The sequence below is a fragment of the Musa acuminata genome, chromosome BXJ3-9 (assembly GCF_036884655.1).
Source record: "Musa acuminata AAA Group cultivar baxijiao chromosome BXJ3-9, Cavendish_Baxijiao_AAA, whole genome shotgun sequence".
NCBI lineage: Eukaryota > Viridiplantae > Streptophyta > Magnoliopsida > Zingiberales > Musaceae > Musa > Musa acuminata.
The window spans coordinates 33,455,995-33,471,271 of record NC_088357.1 but is presented as its reverse complement, the minus strand read 5'-3'; positions in this window follow the sequence as shown (position 1 = coordinate 33,471,271).

Below are 15,277 nucleotides of genomic sequence, written 5' to 3'. Positions count from 1 at the left end.
ATGAGATTTTAAGCTATACATGATGATAAACATATGTTATTTTCATGAGTGTATTTGAAAAACTATGGCAAAAATGTGCTCGAATGCATGAACTTGTTAAGATTATTTTTCGGACTTTCTTGATTCAATGTTCAAATCACTTAATTGTCATGATGATTTTACACTATTACATGCCTTAATAACATGTTGGAAATTATGTGTTTTGGATACAAAATTTTTTATGATCATAAGCATGTTTTATCTTCATGATTGAACTTGAAAATCTATAGCAAAACCTTGTCTAAATGCATGAAAGTGTTGAATTTTATTTTCGGTTTTTCTTGATCATAATAGTTCATTTTTTAGAATCTATTGATCTGGATGGTTTTATGATGAAATTCATTTTTTGATCCTAAACGTTGATGCATGTTTAACATAAATGAAAAAGCATGCTAACATGAAATCAATCACTTAAAATGAAATACTTAAAAAAGGGGAAAATATATTATCAATGAAATCATGAATCTACTTATGTTACGAATTTTGTGAACCATAAAAATGATTTTTGGTGATTTGAATTTGAATGAGTTTTATCCAAAATCATGATCTTGGTTCCGTTATATTTACAAATTAAGATTTATTATGAATCAAGATTTTTTCATTAATCTTCTCCTAAGATTTTCTTTTGATTAATTATGGAGTAGGTTTTTCAAAAAGAAATCATGTCTTTTGGTATTCACATGTTCTAATCTTTCATGATATGATTTTTATGTAATTCCTTGTATTCATGAAATGTTTATCTCATCACCTAATAATTCTTCTTGATATTCCTTATGTGATGATAAGAATACATGAAATATTCATTAATTTGTTTTGATGTATACAAATAAGAAGTTTCGATCATGTATGGTAGAATGTAATTTGACAAATTTGGTACCATCATGTTGCAAAATAAATGATGATTAGGAATCATGCATTAATGATAATTGTATATTTTATGATTTGGCATGATGCATGCAATGATGAAATATTCATGAATTTGAAATGATGCAAGCAATACTTATGACAATGATGTACATAATGTATTGCATATGATATGTATCATGAATGCTTTAAATGATGAATGTTTGGTATCATGATCAACATGTTGATAAATGCTTAAAAATTTTAATATTTAAGTATCATGTATGATATACCCATTAATGATGATTGATTTATTTTTCATGAAAAATAAGATTTTTGAAATTGTGTATGTTTTAATTTGAATATATAATGATGCACAAATAAAATTGATACTTACCTTTGTCATAATCTGAAAATTAAAAAAAGGGTCTTCCCTTCTTTTTGACAATGACAAAGGGGGAGCAAGAATTTCTAGCGTGGACATCATGAAAAGAGGCAAACTAGATAGCTTACACAATTCAAGATGAAAGCAAAAATTACACTCCTCTAAAGAGAAGATGCAAATGTAACACTTGTCAAATTGTTTGCTTGCCTCATGTAAAACGTTATCTCTTGCTAGTTTGGCATTTTGCTAGCTTGCACTTTGCAAAGAAAGCAAAAATGACACTTCTCAAAAGAGAAGAAAGAGCTTATTATCTTGAACATCACAAGCTTGCCAAACAAAAATTACAAAAGTGCTATCTTGCCTATCTCAAGAAGCAAAACTTGCAACTTGCACATTGCAATAGGAAGCAAGAATCATAAGTTTACACAAGAAAGCTATCTTGCATTTGCTTTCGAAATTTTTGCTAGCTTGTATGTAGTAAAACTTGCATATCATAAAAATTGCTAGCTTGTAGTATAAAGAGAAGCAAATAGTTTCTATCTCAAGAAAATTAAACATGCTAAACTTACACCTTGCAATGGAAGCAAAATTGCGAGCTCAAACATTGCAAAGGAAGCAAAAATTTGCTAGCTTGCAACTTGCATATTTCAAGAAGCAAGAGTTGCTTTCTTGAACATCTCTAAATTGCTAGCTTGCAAGTTTTAAAATGTTGTAACATTACTAGCTTGCATGTTCTAAAAGTGCTATCTTTTATGCTGTAAAACTTGCATATCTAAAACTTGATAGCATAAATGTTCTAAGCATGATGTAACATTTACTAAATTTTCTGTCTTCAAAACTACATGATGATAAAACTTGATATTATGTTTTTCATACAATAAGTTAAACTAATATTCCAAACACAAGAATAGTTGGACTTCTCCTTTTTGTTGATGACAAAGGGGGAGAAGTATGATGTTATGCATAAGTTTATGCATAAGTTCATGATGACGTGTTGCAAGTATTCATGATGAATATTGCAATGACTTGAATTCAGTTTGAATTCAAGATTCTATCAATATGGCATATTGATAGGGGGAGTTTGTTTAAACTCTGGGAGTTAAATTTAACTCCGTCATCATGTGGTTGTCATCATCAAAAAGGGGGAGATTGTTGAATCTCGTATTTTAATGATGAAACTACTTGATATATGTTTATGATTTAATCTACATTTTGAGTGACGCAAGATGCTTCGATCAGGATGAGACAATTAAAGCAGGAAAATCATGTTGTGCCGGAGGAACATGTCAGAAGATTGGACGTCGGGTCGGTGGATCGATCGAAATATGATGTTATGCATAAGTTTATGCATAAGTTCATGATGACGTGTTGCAAGTATTCATGATGAATATTGCAATGACTTAAATTTAGTTTGAATTCAAGATTCTATCAATATGGCATATTGATAGGGGGAGTTTGTTTAAACTCCGGGAGTTAAGTTTAACTCCGTCATCAAGTGGTTGTCATCATCAAAAAGAGGGAGATTGTTGAATCTCGTATTTTGATGATGAAACTACTTGATATATGTTTACGATTTAATCAGCGTTTTGAGTGACGCAGGATGCTTCGATCAGGATGAGACAATTAAAGCAGGAAAATCATGTTGTGCCGGAGGAACATGTCAGAAGATTGGACGTCGGGCCGGTGGATCGGTCGACGTATCGACAGAAGGCTTCGGGCCGTGGACTCAAGCATCGAGCCAAGAAGAGCAGGTATTGTGCCAAGGATAACGGAGTTGTGGAGTCAACTGGCCGATTAGGCAATAGGCTGCAGGAGAGGACGATGCGCCGAAAAATCGGATGAAGCATCGAGGGACCAATGACATGCCTGACAACTTGGTTAATTGCTTAGGATTAATTGTCTCAATCGAAGTTTTGTTTTAAGTGTGCAGGATTAACTACGATGAAAGTAAGATATGCAGCAGGAGTTGCGCCGGAATCAAGACAATGATCACATTGGGAGTTCGAGAGTTCGACGGAAGTTCGGACAGTCGTCGGAGGTTCTGCGGGAACAAATCCGAGAAGTCCATGAGTTTTCCAAAGAAGCTCGTCGGAACTCGCCAAGTGGATCGTCGCAAGTCCAGGAGTTTGTTGGAAGTCCGTAGGAGCATCACCGAGGGTTCATCAGATGATCGACGGAAGTTCGCCGGAAGAAGCGATTGACGCATCAGAGCAAGTTATAGTAAATGTCTTAGGAAATATCGTAGTTAGCACAATGATTAAGTTGGAAATGGGAGGTGATCCCATTAACTTAATCTTGGGGCAATTGGGCCCCTGAAAAACCCAAATTGGGCCGAATGGATCAACCCATTCGGACCCTGATTTCTGCTAGGCGGTTGAACCGCCCCAGCCAGGCGGTGGCACCGCTTGGGCTCAGTCTCCGAGCGAGACTGGGCGGTGCAACCACCCCTAACAGGAGGTGGCACCGCCTGAGCTCAGTCTTCGAGCTCTGGCAGGAGGTGCAACTGCCTCAGTCAGGCGGTGGCACCGCTTGAGCTCGGTCTTCGAACTCTAGCAGGAGGTGGCACCGCCCAAAGGCTCAGTTTTTGAGCTCTGCCAGGCGGTGCAACCACCAGATCCCGGAATTCCAGGAATTGATAGTTTTGAGCTCGAAATTCAAACTGGGTTGGGGCCTATAAATACCCCACCCTTTCAGCACTAAAAAGGCACCCAGAAACCACCGAAATTCTGATTTTACTTTGTGATTTTTAGAGCTCAAAAGTGTTGTATGAGTTGAAAGTTCTTCTTCCTCTTTTCTTCCAAGTTCTAATCTGATAAGAGAGGAAAGAAAATTCTGTAAGGGTTGTCTCCTAAGCACATCAAAAGGAATGAAAATTTAAAAGGGTGGTTGGCCTTCGCCTATTGAAGGAAGGCCTCTAGTGGACGTCGGTGACCTAGTCGGAGGAGAAAGCCAAAAGTGGATGTAGGTCAAGATTGACCGAACCACTCTAAATCTCAATTTGCATTTACTTTGAGCATCTTATCTCTACTGCAAACCTCCTCAAAAGCTTACTGCCTTCTGCATTTTCCGAATCGGCGTTTAGACGTAAATCGTTTTTATCGTACGAACATCATATTTCAGTTTGCGTTTACATTTCTATCATAACTGCAAATTGCCTTTATATCTTTGCTTTAACTACATCTTGCTTGGTTATAAGTTAAAGTGATTTACAAATCAGATTTTCTACCAAAATCTCTCTTATCGTACGAACGCGATTTTAATCGTCGAAAGTTTTCTGCTGCACTAATTCACCCCCACCCCCCCCCCCCCCCCCCTCTTAGTGCTCTTGATCCTAACAGCACTATCCCCCTGCAAAGATCTATACAAATCTTTGCTATACAAGCGATCTTCCATTCTTGGTTTCCATATCATCCAATTGTTTCCATTTAAACTAATCATATGAGAAACATTACTGGCCTCTATATTCAAATACAAAATTAAATCACTACAACCCTACTCTAATACTAGTTGATGGGATATAAAGAAAAATAAATTTTTGTATATGAACAAATACTAGCATGTCATAATACACAACGGAATTAAATGAAACCACAATCAAATAGAACACCAAGATATATGTAGAAAACCCCTCCAATGTGAAGGATAAAAACCATAAGGTAAACTGAGATACAATCACAAGAGAGAATAACTTAGATACAAGGATCACGTCACTATGCACAATATCTAAATCCTTCATAATTCTCCCCAAGTAATCACAGTAAAAATCTATTATAGATATAATCTAACCTTAGATAAAGGCACTACTAGATGATTGAGAATAGTCTCTCTGTGTTGTCCTTATCTTCTTCCCTTTCTTTCTCTTCCTTTTTTGCCTTGTTCTCCTCATTTTCTTTAGAATCCTATGGCTACCAAGAACTACCATCTTGCTACCTTTTTCTACCTCTTTTTATAACCACCACACACTCCCTAATATAAATTAGGGTTAGGTTAAGAGGGGGTGAGCTATGGGCTGATAAAGCCCACCTTGGTCTGAATATGGGCTGTCAACCCAACATCACCTGACCTCATGGAGGTGGCTCCCTAACAGTGCCTTCTCTATCATAGCCCCGTGGTCCCTTCCAGACTAGAGTTCACCACCCTTGGGTCGCAACCGCAGTAGCCTCATAGTCGCACCATTGCACCCGACTCCTCCACCATTCGCCTGATCTCATCGAGGTGGCTCCCTGATAGCGCCTCCTCTATCGTAGCCCCATGGTCGCTTCCAGGCTAGAGTTCACCGCCCTTAGGTCGCAGCTGCAACAGCCTCTCAGTCACACCATTGCACTCGTAGTTGCAGTAGTAGAGAACTGCCTCTAAAATCCCAAGGAAGCTGCATCCTCTTTCGTGGAGAGTAAGAGCAGAACCCGATCAAACCACCACGGAAGTAGCATCATCTTCCGTGGAGAGTAAGAGCAGAACCTGGTCAAAACACTAACATGGACGAGCTACAGACTGCAAGCAGCTACGGCTTCCTCTAACGTCCGCTGCAAACAACTACAGCTTCCTCTTCCCTCCTCTCTTCTTTTCTCAAATCCCATCTTTTCTCTACTACTCTTCTCACAAGCCTCCTCCCTCACCTCTCCTTCCCAAACCCGTGAGACCACTACTCGAAAAAAAAAAAAAAAAATCACTGCCTAGGATATCTTCATTATCTTCTTCTAATGTTCCAGCATTGATCTCTTTATGTCTGACTGCTACAGAAGCGTGGTCTAAACTATAAATAATCTTGGCGAATCGTTTACGTACTTGCAAGCTCAGTCTTCTATCCAAACTAATGGTGACAAAACAAGAGGGAAGTATTATCATTGATTATTTACAAAATATCAAATTTATCATGACTTGGCTTTGATAGGTCATTCCTTATATGACGAAGAGATCATTATCCATATCCTTAATGGTCTCGGAGACGAATACAAGGAATTGACTGTTGTAATTCGGGCACATGACTCACCAATATCATTTGAATAACTCTATGACAAGTTGACTAAGACGTATTTGAAGCGTGAGGGCAAACTGCCCGGACCGACTATCACAGCTCAAGTCATTCACAAGTCTAAAACAAGAGCACTCAGTACCCCCCCTAAGAAGGAAGGCACTTACGCATCTTCCCGATAATCATCATCAATGGAATTGATCAATGGATAACTTTTATCCTCGTAAGAGACTCGAGTGATCGGCTCTTTCCCTAATCGAGACAATCGTTAGATATTCCCTGGGATGGTTTAATCAGGCAACAGAAGAAATATGACCTGAATCTGTTTCTTGTTGCTGAGAGTTAGGGTGGAGATGAAGTCCCTGTCAATGGTGCTCGCACCGACAGTAAAGATCCAAGGGACCACGTTGGTGACAGACCTCGGGCCTTGGTTGCCAGAGTTGCCGGCGGAGCAAACCACGATGATTCCATTTTGCACCACGTGGAACGATCCGATGGCGATGGAGTCAACCGTATAGTCCACCGGCTCCCCGCCGATAGACATGGAGATGACGTCGACCCCGTCGGCGATGGTGGCGTCGAAGGCCGCCAGGATGTCGGCATCTTAGCAACCGGACCAGCAGACCTTGTAGACGGCGACGAAGGCGTTAGGGGAGCCGCCCTTGGACGTTCCATAAGCGTTTCCGAGGACAGCGACACCGGGCACAAAGCGACCAGCGGCCGTCGAGAGGGTGTGGGTGTCGTGGCCATCGAAGTCGCGTGGGGAAGACGCACCAGTATTGGCTACATAGCCTTTATAGAAGGATCGGGCTCCAATGAGCTTCCTGAATCAAATCAATTCTTGTTATGGTTGTCGTCTCGTATGTGATCATGCGTGCCATGCAAAACTGAGATCAAACACGAACTAGAAAATCCAAGACAAAAGATAGAAGACATGCACTACAGATCTATTCAATTACTACGTTAGTTTGTGAATAATGAACCCAAAAATGTGAAGAAATGTTGGAATATGGTCAGAATCTTTAAATTGGAGAAAATTCGACCTGTTGCAATGAACAGGCTTTACTTTTATCTTTCTGGCATTCTCCTTTCCATCTCGATGGTATTGGTCCCATTCCTTCGTCGTCAAAGCTCTTCGACTCGGGCCATACACCTACAAAGAGGTACCCAATCATGAATCTGATGTCGATATTTAAACTGAAAGCGATGCATAAAATATGGATAAGTAATTATATTCAACCGGTGTCCAGAGTTGCAATTATTGTGCCTTCCCCAAATCTTGCTTTCGCCCAAATGGATGATTTTGAGACTTTGTTGTCTCTCTCCAACCCCATGAAACTCCATGATCGAGTGGTGTGTAGTTGCTTAACCTTAGACTCAAATATAGATTTGACTTTCGCATGTTCTTCAGTAAACAAAAAGCAAAAAGAATCAACTTCATATCAATCACAAACAAAACCAACTGTACGAAAAGAAAAAGGGAAAAAAGAGATCTAACTTGAGATTCTTTTTGCATCTTTTTCGTCTAATACTGCAGCGAAGCCATTAATGTATTTGTTTTAGGAATAGATTATTGCATCACGAGCGATTTCCTTGCTGACGAAATTGCATGCACAAAGAAGATTAAACTTAACTGAACAAAGAAAAAGCAAGAATGCCAAGATCAGTACTTCATCTTCATAGTTACCTTCCTAGAAAAGATCCCAAGAACTCGTGATGCGAATCTGTGGCTCGATCATATTCTTCCAATGATGGTTCAGGTCCATGAGCATGCGCACCAAGATATACAATGTAAGACTGTCCATTATCAGGAATAATAGATTAGGTCATGATAACATTAAAAGTGTCTACTTCCTTAGCAAAACGAAAGATCGGTTTGTATTCTTCATGATAATTTTGACAGATATTAAAATATCCAACAAATTAAGCATCGTTTCTTTCAATCATTGACATGTTTGGATCTCAAAGGGTGAACATTATAACCTTTTTACTTGTAGCAGCAGACTTTTGTAGTGAAGATTTGCTCTGAAGGCTGGCAGCAATCGGCTTCTGTAACAAGAAGAAGACTAGAATTGCAGGGAGGAGAAATCGACCATTCTTCAGAAACTCCATGTCTTTTCTCTTGATTGTGATGTGCCATCCGTGCTCCTATATTCTTAGACTTATATAGCATTTGCCAAATAAAACTTCAATTATAAAATCCGAGATGCTTATCCCAATACTACTCAAATGATGATAAGCTATTATTATTGGAGATAACAAAGGATATAACTGATAAGCCTTTAGGAAGTACAAAAGTTAACCAACTAATAGTAGTTTTTCTTTTATTTCTTGATGCGAAGATCTACAAAAGAGATCTATCAAAGGGTGAACCAAAAGAGTCTCAAGACTTCGTGGGTTTTAAGTTCTATGAACATCTCATCCATGCACGTTTCCAGATGCAAAGTGCAAGTACGGAAGTATCCATCCAGAATACTTGCAAGTTTGTGATATGAAATCTTATGAATTGCCTCTTTGGCTCTGGTGTCATTTATTTTATACATTTATTAATATAGAACAACACCATTTCATCGATTAATACCGAGAAAGTGTGTGATCAAGTAGTCCAAAAAAAAAAAAAACTATGCATCATCTTTTAGTGTTGAATCATCAAATTCATGTCTGTTGACTACTCATTATTAGAAATGTGATGGAGTTGTGAAAGAAGAATGATTGCAAAAGAAGATAAAAATTCTAATTTTATTGGATTTGTTCAAGCTTATATTCATAATGAGATCCTCTTGTGGTGGAATTGTGGAAGAAGAATGATCGAAGTAAATAAAAGTCTAATTTTGTTGAGTTCAAATGTTGAAGTTTATATTTATCCTCTCATCCATTTATGGGAGATGAGAATACAAGATTACATTAGACAAAAACTAAGGATTCCTCAACTTTCTAGATAATATTTTTTCCCTTCATAAGATATCTTGACAACACATATCAATTTTTTAGGGAATACAATATCTTCCAAGAGGATTTTGTTTTCTTTCAAAAATATCTAAAACATTCTTCATCTTGACAAAAGATTCATATCCTTTTTATAAGATATTAAAATATTTCTTCATCCAGTTAAGTAATTATCATCTTTAGCTAAATTGGGCTTAAGTTCAACAGTCCCCCTTAGCTTAATTTTTCTTTCATCTATCATGCCAAGAAGTGTCTTAAACTTAGTAAATAGCTGAACTCCAAGTGGTTTAGTGAATATATCAACTACTTGATCTTGAGTCTTGACATAAATAAGTTCAACTTCATTTATCTTCATATGCTCCCAGATAAAGTAAATTTTCAAATCAATGTGCTTGCTACTTTCATGATGCACTTCTTTGCTAGTGCAATAGTGGATTTATTATTATTGTAAGTTTGTGTTGCTTCTTGTTTGATATGCATCTTGTCTTGCAAACTTTTTAATCATATAGTATGGCACACACATAAAGATGCTATAACGTATTTAGCTTTACAAGTTGAGAGTGTCACCATTGTTACATTTTGAATATCCAAGTGATTATGATACCTCATATACAAAATACAAATCTGGATATACTTTTTCTATCATTAATATCTCCTCCTCAATCCCTATCAGAATATACAAAAAGTTCAAAATTATTAGAACTTTAATAGAATAAACCATGGGGAAGAGTACCTTTGATTTAGTGCAAAATCCCTTTAGTAGTCTTCCAATGAGTTGATTTAGGTTTTTCTATGAAGCGACTCACCAATCCAACACCATATAAAATATCTAGTCTTGTATGTGTCAAATATCTTAAGTTTTCAATCAAATTTTTATAAAAAGTTACATCTATTGCTTTGCCCTCATCATTCTTTGATAGTTTGACACTACAATCCATTGATATGCTAATTGGGTTGCAATATTCTATCTTGAATATCTTGAGTACTTGTCTTGCATTTGCCTCTTGTAATATGAAGATGCTTTCTTTTGTTTTATTTTACTTTTATGCTAAGGAAATAGGATATTAAACTCATGTCGATCATCTCAAACTATTTTGTCATAACTTATTTGAAATTCTAAAATATACAAGGATTGTTCCCTATGCAGATTAGATTATATATATACAAACAAATATATAACATATTTTCATCCTCTTCTCTAAAGTACAAGGAGTATTTATAAGAGCATTGCATGAAACTATTAGCTTTAAAGTAAATATCAATTCTAGCATTCCAAGCTTTTAGAGCTTGTTTAAAGCTATATAAAGTCTTCCTCAATTTTAGAATTTTATCTTCACATTCTTTCTCAATATATCCCATGGGTTATTCAATATAATTTTTTCTTCAAGAAAATTATTTAGAAATATAGACTTCACATTTAATTGATAAACTTATCATTTGTTTTGAACAGCTAAAGAGATAAGTGTTCTAATGATTTCTATTCGAGTAATAGGGTAGACACCTCATGGTAGTCAATGCCAACCTTTTTCTTATAGTCATTTGTCCCTAGTCTTGCTTTATATTTTTCAATTTCTCCTTGAGTATTTTTCTTCACTTTAAAAACTCATATACTCCTATGAGTTTATGGCCCTTGGGTAAAGTTGTGATCTCCAATGTTTTATTCTTATTTATGTGGTTGATCTCCTCATTTATTGCTTTCTTCCATTTCTTATCATTACATCTTCAAAAAAATAACTTCTTCATTAGCATAATGACAAATAAGATTGAATTGGTTTGTCACCTCATATAATTCTTATATACTCCTTATTCTTCTTGGTTTTGGACTTTCTTTCAAAGATGAGCTTGATATAGGAGATGATAAAGATGTAGGCTCATCATTTATGACTTTGTCTTTATCTTCATTTTGCACCTTCTCTATATTTGTGCTCCAATATCATACTCTATTTTTATGAAACTCCATAGCTCTACTCACATGCGCTTTATGTTTTTTAGATTAAATAACTTATAAGCTTTAGATTGGGTATTATAGCTAATAAAAATATATTTGAAGTTTTTATCATTCATTTTTGTTCTTTTATAATTTGAAATATCAACATATGTAATACATCCAAAAATCTTTAATATTAGAGTTTCTACTACTCCAAGCTTCCTACTACTATATGGCACATGCAATAGTTTTATCCTAAAACTCCGTTAGCGTCTTAGCATACTTCTAATCATTTAGAGGATGGATCAATTATTTTTCTCCATCATATTATTTTGTTAAGGGGAATAGAGCACCATCAATGGTCTTTGAATATCACATGTTTCACAAAATCATTCAAACTCCTTCCATGTGAATTCTCCTCCATAATTCGATCATAAGACTTTGATGGTGTAGCTACTTTAGTTCTCCACTTATGCTTTGAACTTCTTGAATATTTAAAAACATCTAATTTCTCCTTTAAGAAATAGACCAAGTTTTCACACTAAAATCATCAATGAATGTTAGAAAATAACAATACTCACCATAAAAAGTTGGAGATATTAGTCCACATATATTGGTGTGGATTAGCTCAAGAGGTCTCTTTGCATGATAAGTTAACTCCTTTGGATAGTTCTTCTTTTGTTGCTTACTTTACAAAATTGATTTGGAGAGTTAATATATGGTGGTTCTTCCATTATTATTTTGTTTAACAATAAATTAAGCATACTAAAGTTTGAGATGTCCAAAGTGTCATATCCAAAAGCTATCTTTCAAGGTAGCATTTAACTATTTATTATCAATATACTTTGTTCAATATGAATAACTTGTTCTTGATCATTTGCACTTGTGCAATTATTTTCATGCCTTAATTTTTTAGTGTGAGAGTTCTATTCTTCATATGCACATTATATCATTTCTTCAAAAGTTATCTCAAACTTAAAATGTTAGTCTTCATGTTTGACACATAATAAATATTAGAAATAAAATGATGATATCTATTTTTAGCTTAAATAAGGATTTTAGCTTGAATAATAACCATTGACTTATTCTATCTCCTTTTTTGCGCTAGCCATAAGATAGAGTCATCCTCTTTTTTATCCTTTTTCACATAGTTAGCCTTCTCATTAACTTATTTAGAATCATTATACCAATATTTTGATAACCAATGACCAATATTTTGATAATGAACTTTGGATTTGTTATATCTTTTTCCTCTTGAAGAACCACCTCTCTTTTTTATTGGAGCATTATTCATCGCTTGTCCTCCTTTTCCATAGCCTCTACCATGGTCATGGCTATGACCATAACCGTTTAGATTCTTTCTCCTTTAGCTTTTTCATTCTTATCTTTGAGGGAAAGTATGCTTTAAAGAACTTACTCTATTTGTTCTTACTTCTTTTGTATTTTATATTCATGAGCTTATAGGTCATCACAACATAATCAAAATTTGTATCTAAGGATCTTAAGAGATTCTCGATCACTTTGCATCTTGTAATATCTCATCATTTCTTTTTAGTTGGTTCACAATGATTAAGACTCTTGTGAAGTAGTCTAAAATGAACTTCATTTCCTTTATCTTTAATGTTTCAAACTCACCCCTTAGAGTTTGGAGTTACACCTTCTTTACCTTCTCTATTTCTTTATAAAAATTTTTAGAAATCTCCTATGGTTGCTTGGAGTTAGTGGCAATGGCAACCTTTTCGAATGCTTTTTTATCAAGCCCTTAATAAACTAAGAAGAGAGATTTCTTATCTCTTTTTCTCATATCCCTTAAGGAATCCTCTTAAGTCGGCATTAGTGTAGCTTTATATTGGGGCTCATTGTAACCTTCTCTAATATTTCCAATACATCTTGTGATCCAATTAAGACCTTCATTTGGATACTCTAATTTTTATAGTTATTAGTGAGATGGAAGATAGTGAATGATATATCGGTGGTCATCATAAGTAACTTAGCTATGATACTACTTTGTTAGAAATATTATGGAGTTGTGGAAGAAGAATGATTAAGAAAGAAGATAAAAGTCTAATTTTGATGGGTTCAAATATTTAAGCTTACATTCACAATACCATCCTCTTATCTATTTATAGGAGACGAGAGTATAAGAATACATTCATAAAAGATAAAAACTCATTATTTTCGTAATCTTCTAGATGATATCTCTTATTTTCATTAGATATCTTGATAACTTTATAAAAATATCAACTTTTAAGGGATTATAACATTTTTGAAGAGGATTCTACTTTCTTTCAAAATATTTAAGATATTCTTCGTCTTTTTAAAAGATCGATATTCTTTTTTAAGATGCCAAAATCTTTCTTCATTCAAGATGATTAAGTAAGATCATCTTTGACTAAATTAGGCTTAAACACTCATTGAATGAATCTTCATGCAAGTTATTGGGATGATTATTCCAATGCAATCATATTATGCACATAATTCTTTTGAAACCGAAACTAAAATAGTTCTTTTGAATGAAAAAGTTGAGACTTAGTTTATAATTATAAATATTACAACATTTGCAATCTATTGAGTATGTCCTTTCGTTTTAGGTAGCTCTAAATTTAATATCATAATATAACGTATGGATAGAGACTCTTATCAAATTAAATTAAATATGCCCTTGGTTACAACCAACTCCTAAAAAAATAACAAGGGTTTAAAAGTGCATGGAAAATTTATCCCAATATTGAATCCACAATTTCTAATTATATCGAGCAATATTAGATCAACATATTAAGTCAAAAGTTAATCATATTTTAAGTATCAAATTAACCAAAATCTAATAATGAAAAGATAACTGATATACTAATCAACCAATAGTAAGTGCATGTTGGTGTGACAACACCTCTAACATTTATTTCAATTCTAGATTTTATTTTATTTTAATTATTATTTTTCTATATCAGTGATTTCATAACGAAACAAGTCCCTAGTAATAAACTTTTATTAGTTGACGCCCTCATATTTAGTGTTTACTATGTGTATATATATTTTTTTTAAATTTTGATAATACCTTTGAATCTAGCTATTTCAAGTCTAATTGATCTGTAGGCTAGTTGGATCAAGTCGAGATGTCTCAATCTGAATCAAGTTGATATAGGTTGAATCTCTTCAAATAGGTCAAATCCCTTCCACCAGTCATGAACCTATCTTTTCCTTCCTTTCACTCTACCTCCATCACCTCCTTTCTCTCCTCGTTGACTTACTTCTCCTATAGCCTCTTCTCTTTTCCATTGGCTTTATCCTCCTCCTCCCACTCTTGTTGCATCCTCCCCTCTCCCTCTTCCTCCTCTCTCTTATTTTCCTTCTCTTTTGTTTTCTATTTCTCCTCTACTGCTCTCTCCTTTTCGTCCTCAAAGTTTATTTTAAAAAAGTTATATTGCATTTAGTATTCATTCGGGTTACAATCGAGTTATACTTATTCACATAATATCTTAAAAATATATTAATTTTTATATAAATTTATTTTTAATTTATTATAAAAATAAAAGTAGCAGTATATTTTTTTATTAAGATCATATTCTAATAGAGTTCTAAAAAATTTGATAATTAATTATCTTAAATCATCTAAAAATAAAAAAAAAATTATTTTTAAAATAGTTAAGATGATCAAGTTTAACTTAGATTAATTTTGAGTATAACTAAGTCAACTTAATAAATAAAAAATATAGGATTTTATGATTAGTTTTGTGATAATTTTTGATAATTTTACATAAAAATGAATATATATTTTAATATATTATATGAATGAGTGCAATTTGAGTGTAACTTAAGTGTAATATTTTTTCTGAATAATTTAAGATAAATTTATATAAAAATTAATATATATTTTTATTAATTAATTATTTTTTAGTTTTATGATAATTTTATATGAAAACTAATATATTTTATAAATGAGTATAATTTGAGTATAATCCGAGTGTAACTTAGTATAATTTAAGAGTAATAACGATGAGATGAAGGACTAGGAGAGAAGAAAAAGGAAGTGGAGGAGGAGTAGAAGACAAGAAAAGAAAAGGGAGAAAAGAGAGGTGAATGCAGAGAAGAAAGAAGCGAATGAAGCGGGGAGGAGGTGAGAAAGTGAACGGAGGAGATGACGGAGGTGAGGTTAATTTGAAGAAAT